Source organism: Taeniopygia guttata, chromosome 17, assembly GCF_048771995.1.
Source record: "Taeniopygia guttata chromosome 17, bTaeGut7.mat, whole genome shotgun sequence".
Lineage (NCBI taxonomy): Eukaryota > Metazoa > Chordata > Aves > Passeriformes > Estrildidae > Taeniopygia > Taeniopygia guttata.
This window is the reverse complement of record NC_133042.1, coordinates 281,104-290,285: the sequence shown is the minus strand read 5'-3', so window position 1 is coordinate 290,285 and position 9,182 is coordinate 281,104.

Below are 9,182 nucleotides of genomic sequence, written 5' to 3'. Positions count from 1 at the left end.
GGCGTAAGCCCTGTTCATTTCAGAGCAGATACTGACCTGAAGCCCGTGGAAGATTCCACACTTCTGCCTTCCTATGGCATGAGCCTGCTCAGTGTCTGAGGGCTGGTTTGAGCACCTAACTGGTGCTGGGAACCTTCTTGGTTGCCACTGTCTCCTGTCGTCACCTTGTCATGCAGGAAGAATTTATGTTCCGTGCTAAAGGATTCAGCTTCCCTTTCCAACACCCCACATGGCTCTTTGGAATCAAGCCCCAGGATCAGAAGTGTCAGTTCTTCTGTGGTTGGGGGGGTGCCACTCTGAAGCCCCCTGGCTTCACCTGCCTGGCAGAGGCACAGTCAGCTGCAGGGACAGTCCCCTGTATCTCAAGGAGAGTCAGAGAGCAGCTAAGACAGAGCGCTACGCTCTTTGCCTTGTATGGAGGAGAGGCAACGTCCAAGGAGGCAATAAAGGAGCTGACTCAAGGCTGGGGAAACAGTTCCAGGTTTAATCCAGGCTCCGAGCAGCTCCTGACTCCAGAATATCTAACAGCTGAGAGCCGCCTCAAGACTTGCCTCGAGACTGTCCCAAAGTCTTAAATACCGGGCAGTAACAAGGGGAAGGGAACGCCCATTGACCAATGGGGCGGTTTGGGGGAACTGGAAGGCAAAAGGATAGACAGATACAAAAACCAATGGGGGAAACATAAGGGAGGGACCCCTGGCCCTCATCCAATCCCTTGACACCCAGGGTAGAAGATTCTGGAAGAATGGGATGGGGAGCTGAGTGATGGACAAGGTAGCAGGGAGGGGACAGAGGAGTGACTAAGCGTTTTCAGGGAGATTGACATTGAGGGAATGGCAGGAAAACTTGGGGTGGAAACATTGGGAGAAAATGGGGAGTGAAGGGGCAAACCATTACAGAACTGTTACAGAAATATAAAAGCACAATACAACAGGGGAGTGCCCAATCACAGCAGGACTTCCCCAACCCAGGGTCAAGAAGAGCTGCCAGGCAGCCACCACATCCCAGTCACTTCCAGCCTGAGGCATAGAGTGCCTGAGCCCTGTACCAGGCTGCAAGTGCTGCTCAGGCTCCTCTCAATAATCTGCCAGGACCATCACTCCTGAGGGGCAGGGAGAGGATGGATGCCTAGTTCTGTGGCTCAGCAGTGGGTTTGCTGCACAAGGAGAAATGTTTCCAGTGTTTGGAATAACTTGGGTCTCCTGGGAGTCACTGAACAGCTCACCAGGGGACCAGGCACTTGCTTAGGCTCCTAGCAGTAGGTTTAAATTCTCAGGTGAGATCTTTACAGGTTCAAGTTCCACTTATTTAAAAAATTATGTCAGAATCCAGCTCGAGCCTGTGCCAGCCATTCTTGGCTGCCACACATCATTCCCAGCAGATAAGCCTGGGAGCAGCCAGCAGTAACACTGCTGTGATATTCCCACCGTGCCCTCCTGCCACCAGAGGTGTCCATGAATGAAGAAGGTGACAGTATATGCGACACTTTCCTTGAGCCCTCTCCCTATCTCCAGCTGTCTTTCAGCTGGGGGGTGACCTAAGCCAGTCATGATTTTCTGATTTTCACCCTTCAGTAGATTCTTCCTCTCTGTACTTGTCAAAATCCCTCTACTGCAGTGAAGGCAAACCTCCAGAGGCACCATCCCTTATCAGGGAGCAGCTGCACCCCAGCACTGGGAGCTGCCTGCTTTAGGATGAGTTAGATCTGGCTTCTACCTTCACTTCATACACTAGAAGAGCTAGTGGCTCCATCCCTCTCCACTCTCAGGACTGTCCTGAGTTTGCATGAGTTTGCAGACCCCCAGTTGTATCTTCTCTGGCTGGAGGGACCAGTACTACTTAGACAGGAAGGGTCCTTCCCAACAGAGTTTCCTGGGGACCCTATGGCCATGTGATGCCTCCTGGCAGGACCCAGCTGTCCCTGCTCCCTCATGTGCCACTGCACCACCCTGGTGCATTCCAGGGGGCAAGATCAGTCCCCTCATGGTCCTGGCTGCCATGCTGATTGTTCTTACAGCGAGCTTCCACCTCACATCCTTCCTGGGGTGAGCAGGATATCCACTACAGAGCAGAGGCATACTACTATCCCACAGGCTGGCCCAGACTTCCGGGGTTTTCCCATCAGTGATGTACTTTACATTGCTTTTAAAAATAAAATCCCAGTAATAAAAAACTCCTGCTAATTTTATCCCCAGCCCATTTTTTCCAGGCTGCTGCAGGATGAGGTGCCTCCCCCAGCCTTGTCCGTGGGTTCACTGTGCAGCAGCAACAGTATTCACGCGTCCAAAGAGTCTGGGGGCATTGGAGGGGAGGACATAAAGCCCCAGTAGTTGGTTGGTTGCCCATGGAAGGCCTCTATCATCTTTGTCTTGCTGGAGAGTCAGGAATGAGAGGGGAACAGTTTGGTGTGTTGAAAGTAAGGCCACAGTTTAAGCAAAGCCACGGTGTGACCATGGTCACAGTATGAGCGTGGATACATGTGACCATGGACAGTGCAACCCATGAGCACGATGTGGGTACAGATACAGGATCCTTGCATGTACATGGCATGACTACAGTCACAGCGTGTGCACACATACTGTGTGCATGTCCACAGGACAGCCTGACACAGCATGTGCATCTACAGCCACAGCTGTGCTGCTGAGCTCATGGCCTTATGTGTGTGCCTGAGGCAGATTTCTCTAGCAGTGCCTGAATCGCTGAGCATCTCCCAGAGCACTACCATGGGTGCACTACTGGCGCAGCAGTGTCTGTGGCAGTGTTCCCCCACCCATCTGTCATTGGAGGGAGTCATTAGCATGCTCACAAGCACTGCTGGAGCACCCAGCAACTGTTGAGTGTGGCAGTAGTCAGCCAAGGTGGCTGTCACAGCCTGACACTGGCACACACCAGCCATTTCTCAACCCTGCGGCTGGTCTGGCAGTTGGAAGGATGGGTAAAAGTTCCCTGGCCCTGAAGGCATCATCCTGGTGCCTCCAGCCAGAGGCAGCCTCCAGAGGGCAGGAGGGGCCCAGGGGGCTGGGGACCTTGAAGAAGGAATCCTGCTCTGCAGACCCACATCCCATCCTGAGGCTAGCACACCAGCATCCTGTGAACAGGGAGAGCTGCCAATCCCACTGCGAGGCAGGAGGAGGAAAAGCAGCTCATGCCCCCACTGAAATGGTGAAAATCCCTGGAAAAGCCACAGGAACTGGTGAGGGGCTCCAGCTGCCATTGTTCCCAGGACATGGTGCAGTCACAGTGGGTACTTTGTCCCTCCTCAGACCCCCTTGGCACAGCTGTCCTTTGGAATGCAAAGCAATTGGGTCATTCCTGGGGGTGCTGGATCCTGTGGGATGAGCTGCTCCAAGCCTCGCAGCCTCAACAACCCAATTAAGTTTTGCAATACTTAGCTTTTTTGTAGCCCCTTTAGTTTCGTAATTCTGGACTTGCTCTACAGCTGGGTGCTGCACTAGAAGCTGAGCAAAGGGAGCTAAGAAGGCTGAGGACTTTGGAGAGAAATAAGCATCCTCTTCTTAAAGTATTGCTTATAAAAACTTTTGGGGTATTTTTGGGTTTTTTTTTTTTGTTTGGTTTGGTTTTTATGGGGGGGTGTTTTTTTCCTCCTAATTCCTTGATTTTAGGAAGGCTAAGGAGATTTATGACTTTTTGGGAGTTGGCAGTGATGCAACAGTCTACTCATCCAAGGAAAATGTGAAAAATGGCTGGGTTTGGAAAACCCCCTCAGGATTTACAATAGAGAAATAAAACAGGAGTTGACAAGTGCAGATGTCCAGGCAGTGCAGACTCTGGGACACTGCAGGGGGGAAGCTGCTCCTGCAGACCTCACCAAGAACATCCCCAGAATCAGCCATGTGCCTCCAGCTGTCATGGATGCAGGGGTGCCAGGGATGCTGGGTCCCTCTAACCCAATGGAAAAGCCTGGCAGCCTGGCATGGAGAAGCAGCTGCAGGCACTCACCAGACAACAGTCAGAAGGCGCTAGCATCGGTGCAGGAGCATCAGCACCATAATGTCTCTCAGAAACCCAAATTATTTCCTTCCTAAGCCATCAATACTAAATATTTAATAATGGTATTGTTAGATTATTTGGTTATTACCTTCCTGGTCAAAACAGCTGAGGCCTATTGAAACTGGCCAGGGTACAACTGTCACAGGGGATGGGACACTGGACACAGAGTCTGGGGTGGCTCCCAGCCTGACACAATGAGATGGCTGATCCACCTGTGGGACAAGGCCTTGTCCAAAAAGTGGTTCAGCCTGAGGACTAATGAAGGTCTTGGAAGATTTGAAGAGCTAATGGAGATTTTGGAAGGATCCCAGAGAAGCGTATGCCTTCTGCCCAGCAGAACTCATGCTTCCAGAAAGAAAAAAAGGAAGTGTTTAAAACACCTGCACTGAACTCAGTGCAAAGCATTTTCACCTAGGGCTAAACAAAACCTTAGGGGCCAAGGCAATGTCTTTTGGGTTTCTTGATTTAATGAATAGGACAAAAACTGCTTCTTTCCCAGCTTGAGCAGCATCCCATGGGAGCAGCGATCTTCAGCAAAGAGGCCATGCCTGTGGGACCCAGGGCTAGGACCTCCTGCTTGCATTGGGCCGTCACCGCTGTGTCACTCTGCCATGTGGGTCCCCATTTGTGGGCATAAAGACGTGGATGTGGCTGTGACCTTTTTTCCATGGCAGCTGCATGATGCCCAGGGCTAGCAGCACAGGCGGCCCCGTCTGCCCTCAGGTTATTGACAGGAAGATGCCATAATTTAGATAATAAAAATTGGAATATTTTTTACCCCCAAGGAAAAGGGCCAGAGGACATGCCTACTGCCATCATGTCCCTACCTGGAGTCTTCTTGAGCTTGCAGACACTCACAGATGTCCTCCATGGGCAGGAGTTGTTTTCAGTAGCCAAAATAAACCAAACCTGCCTGCCTGAGAATGGGTTGTCCCTGGCTGCCCATGGGTTCTCTCCATGTGGGTTCTCTCCAAAGCAGGGAAGCTTTGGGGGTAAAAGGAGGGCACATGCCCGGGTGAGGCTCCAGGGCAAAAGGACTTGCTACTCTCAGTGCTATCCCCAGATCCAGGCACAGGGCAAAGTGGGAGTCATGTCTGGAGCCGTGCCCTGTGTCCAGGGAGCCAGACAGCAGCAATACACAGGAGTGTAGTGTTGGGCTGTTTGTGCCTGTGGAATAGTCCAGGCTTTCTACTTTGGGGATGTGCTGGTCCATAGAGGAGAGCCACAAAGATGATTACAGGAATGAAGCATTTCTCTTGAGGAGAGGTTGGATAAGTTAGGCTTTTTCAGTCTGGAGAAGGCTCCAAGGAGACCTTAGAGCCTCTTCTAGTGCCTAAGGAGACTCCAAGAGATCAGGACAGGGGCTTTGGACAAAGGCCTGGAGTCACAGCACAAGGGGGAATGGCCTCAAAGGTTAGTGTATTAGGGAGAAATTCTTCCCTGTGAGGATGGTGAGGCCCTGGCACAAGTTGCCCAGATCCCTTCCAACTCAAAACCATCTGGGATTCTGATTCTCTGATTCAATGGCTCATGTGCCTAACCCTTGTCTACAGCTGAGGCAGGGCAGTCAAAGGGTCTTTTTACATGAGTGGGTTTTGATGGCTCCCTGGGATGTAACTGCAGCCCAGATCTAGTGCAGGCTCTGTTCCTCCAGTTGCCTGTTCCCACCCAGAGCATGATCCCATCTCCCAGGAGGAGCAACCAGAAGCGTCCCAATGGCACAGCAGGAGGATGGGGTCACGTCTACCCACTGTCACACAGGTGTCCCACAAAGGGACGCTTTGGGTCTAAGGCAACCCACATAGTGCATGTGGTCTTCCAGGGTGTTGGCCAAGACCTCAGCCCCTGCTCTGCTCCCTGACAGCTGCTTTTCCAGGGCTGGCTATTTGCCATGTGCTGCTGCCTCTTTGTGTAATGTGGGGGAATTTAAGTCATGGTCCCTGTGGTACACAGCTGCAGAGCAAAGCAGGGATTCTGGGAGCCTCACTCTTCCCCGTCACAGGGGTCTCCTGGAGGAAGCATCTGCCTTCAATCAGTTGTACCTTGGAACAGAGCTGTGCAGGCAGAGGTGAACACCCACACCAGGCTGGGATCACAGCCACAGTGAATCACTGGCTCTGGAAGAGATCTGATGGGACACTGAAGCAGAGCATGGATGCTGTGCTTGATCCCCTCAGGATGGGAAATGAACTCCCCCCAGAAATGAACCATGCTGGTGAGCAGAGGCTCAGCCTCCACCATACCCTGCAGTAGGGAGGGCAGACCCTCTCTATTCCACCTGGGAATGGGCCTTTGCTCACAGTGCTGCAAATGTCAGCCACAGGCAGAGAGGGGAAACAGGGAGCACTGGGTAGCACCAGGTGATGCTCCTAAAGCAGAAGGCAGTTTATCTCTGCCAAGAGAACAGAATTGGCATTCTGGAACCAGGGATACAAGCAAGAGCCCAGGATACAGGCAGGGCTGCAGCAGCTCAGTATGAGGATGGTCTGAGATGGGAGAACACTCTAACTGAAGGATCACAGGGATGATCAGCACTCACTTGCAGGTCTGAGATGCAACAGGCACCTCCTTAGTCCAGTCAGCCCTACATGACCCAGCTCCCCATCCCAATGACAACCATCTCCAGGACCCAGGGTCTTCTTCTGGTCATCACAGCCTCAGTTTGCTTCCCAAGGAGTTGCACTGACAATAGCAAGGCCAGGAGGTGCAGAGCAGGAGGGCTGCAGGGCCAGGGCAGCAGAGACTGGTGGCCCAGCAGTGCTGATCATATGGCAGGGAAGAAAAGCAAAAAAGAAGAATGTTCGGGTCAGGGGCCCAAGATGCAGCTGTTCCTGCTGGCATGTAGGATAATTACTCTGCTGGGACAGCAGCTCTTCTCTGAAGGGGCAGCTGGGCATGGAGTCCAGGCTCAGCGGACATGTAAAGGGCATGTAGCTGGGCAGGAGAAGACAGAAAGTATGAATAGATAAACCTGGGCGACTGGATCCGTCCCAACCTGCACAGCTGAGGACACAGACGATGAGACTCTGCATCCCTGGGCAGCCCAGGGGCCAGGTACACCTCCAGACTGAGCTCAGGCGAGGGCTCACTCTGCTCAGACAGTAGCTCCAGGCTCTGCAGTGGGGACCGCCCATGCAATGTCACCCTGGCACCCACCACAAATGCCCAGGGACAGGCATGTTGACCTCATGGTGTTGCACCTGTGTGTGACAACCTCCAGTGTGGAGGGCTGTGGGGAGGTGAGGTGGGTTGGCAGGAGCTGTCCTGGCTGGAGACAGCCAAGCCCTGCTCCATCTGTTCCCAGTGTAACTACAGCTTCACACAATGGGTTTCAACAGTTATCAGAGCCCTGGACATGCCACAGATCTATGCAAACCCAGTTCCAGCAGGAAAAGGCCTGAAGAGACTGGAATATGCTCACCCACGTGTTCCAGCAAACACATCACTTACAGGCCTGGCCCCAAATGCAGGTCTCATGGCTCCTGAGCCAGCCCCCACAGTCAAGGCTGTCAAAGTGGACACAGTCCAGACCCACAGGGAAGGGTCAGGCCCATCAGGGACCTAGAAACTGTGGCCAGGCTAGAGTGACAGCGTGAGGTGAACTCCGCAGTTCTCAGGGGAAACCTGGTCCCATTAGGCTGTGGCACTGCCAGGGCTACCCCACAACCTGCTGCAGTCTCACAGAAAGTGAGGTGGGGGCCAGTTCTGCTGTCCAGGGATGTTATAAATGAAAATTTGTCCAGCCAAATTAATATGAAAAATAAATTATTTCTTTTGCAATCAAATTTTATCTAGCTAGCCACAAGGAAAGAACAGAGCCGAGCCCGGGGTCGGCCCTGGGTGTGCAACAAGGAGTCAGCCTCAGCAGAGGTTTTCCTCCATGCCCACACACCTCCATCCTGGCACAAGCGGTTTTTATAGGGAAAATTCTGCCTGAAGCCAAGATTTTTGCAATCAGTCCTTTCTTCTATTCAGAGTCCATATGTTAATAATTCAGTGTCCGGAGTTGTTGAATCCCGTGATGAAATTTACGGGAACGCTGCATTCACATGTATCTGTCTGGGGATCTCCAAGATATCCATCTCGGGTCTTTCACGCGCTGATCAGCGCCTGGGGTCTCCCGCAGCTTCCAGCCATGGCCCATCTCCTGGCGAGCGGAGCCGGACCTTCTTACTTGTATATTAGTTTCCAACATACACCCGGTCTCGGAGGGGAGAAGGCGGGGGGAGGCTAGTACAAACGAGGTATAATCTAACAAGTATTTAACATTATATATTCTATACAAGGAATGGCGCAAATTATGTTTATTACCCATAACAAGGACAACCCCCCTGGGCTGTGGCACAGAGAGCTGCCCTGAAGCAGTCTGGCAAGGGAACCATGACTTTCTTTTTCTTTGGAAGCCCTCATGGGCTCCACACCCAAGCAAAGGCATGAAATGGGAACCAAGGGCAGTTACCAACCCTCTTCCTGCCCCAGCTGGAACTAGTGGCTGCCCTAAGCAGCACCTGCAAGAGGCCATGGCAGAGATTCCTTTGCCAGCTGCCAGTAAGTGGACTGGGGTCTTCCTCTTGGCTCTGCTCCCTGCAGGAGAGGATCAGCCTCTGCAGGGTGCAGGGCTCACCCCACAGCCTGGGAAAGGAGGGTGCCCCAATCAGTGCAGAGCCTCAGGTTCATCCTATGTGAGTTGCCACCTCAGCACAGGGCAGAGGGACATGTGCCACACATGCCATTCCACTGAGGTCCCCAGTGGCTGACCCTGTGGGAAGGAGTCACTGCAGAGGACCAGCCACTGTTGTCACCACTGTGGGCCAGCTCTGAGAAAGGGTACTTAAAAGTAAATAAGAGGTTGTGAATTGCACCAGCACTGCCTGAGCAGTGAGCCCCAAGCACAGCTTCTGGAGGAGTAGATAGATGAGGCTACAGCACTTGGAAGGGGTGCAGGTGGCTTTAAGACACAGCCCCACAGCAGAGGACAGGGTATCCCCAGTCCCTGGGAAGCCTAGAGGTGATGGGAAAGGACATGGAAATATGTCCAGGTGCAGAGACCTCTGGGCTCTTTGCTCATCAGATTGCAGCTTCAGCCCCCCCTGCATTCTGAGAGACAGGACAGGCAGGGACTTCAGGGCTGACAGCAGTAGATGGGGTGATTTAGGGAAGAGACAAAATTA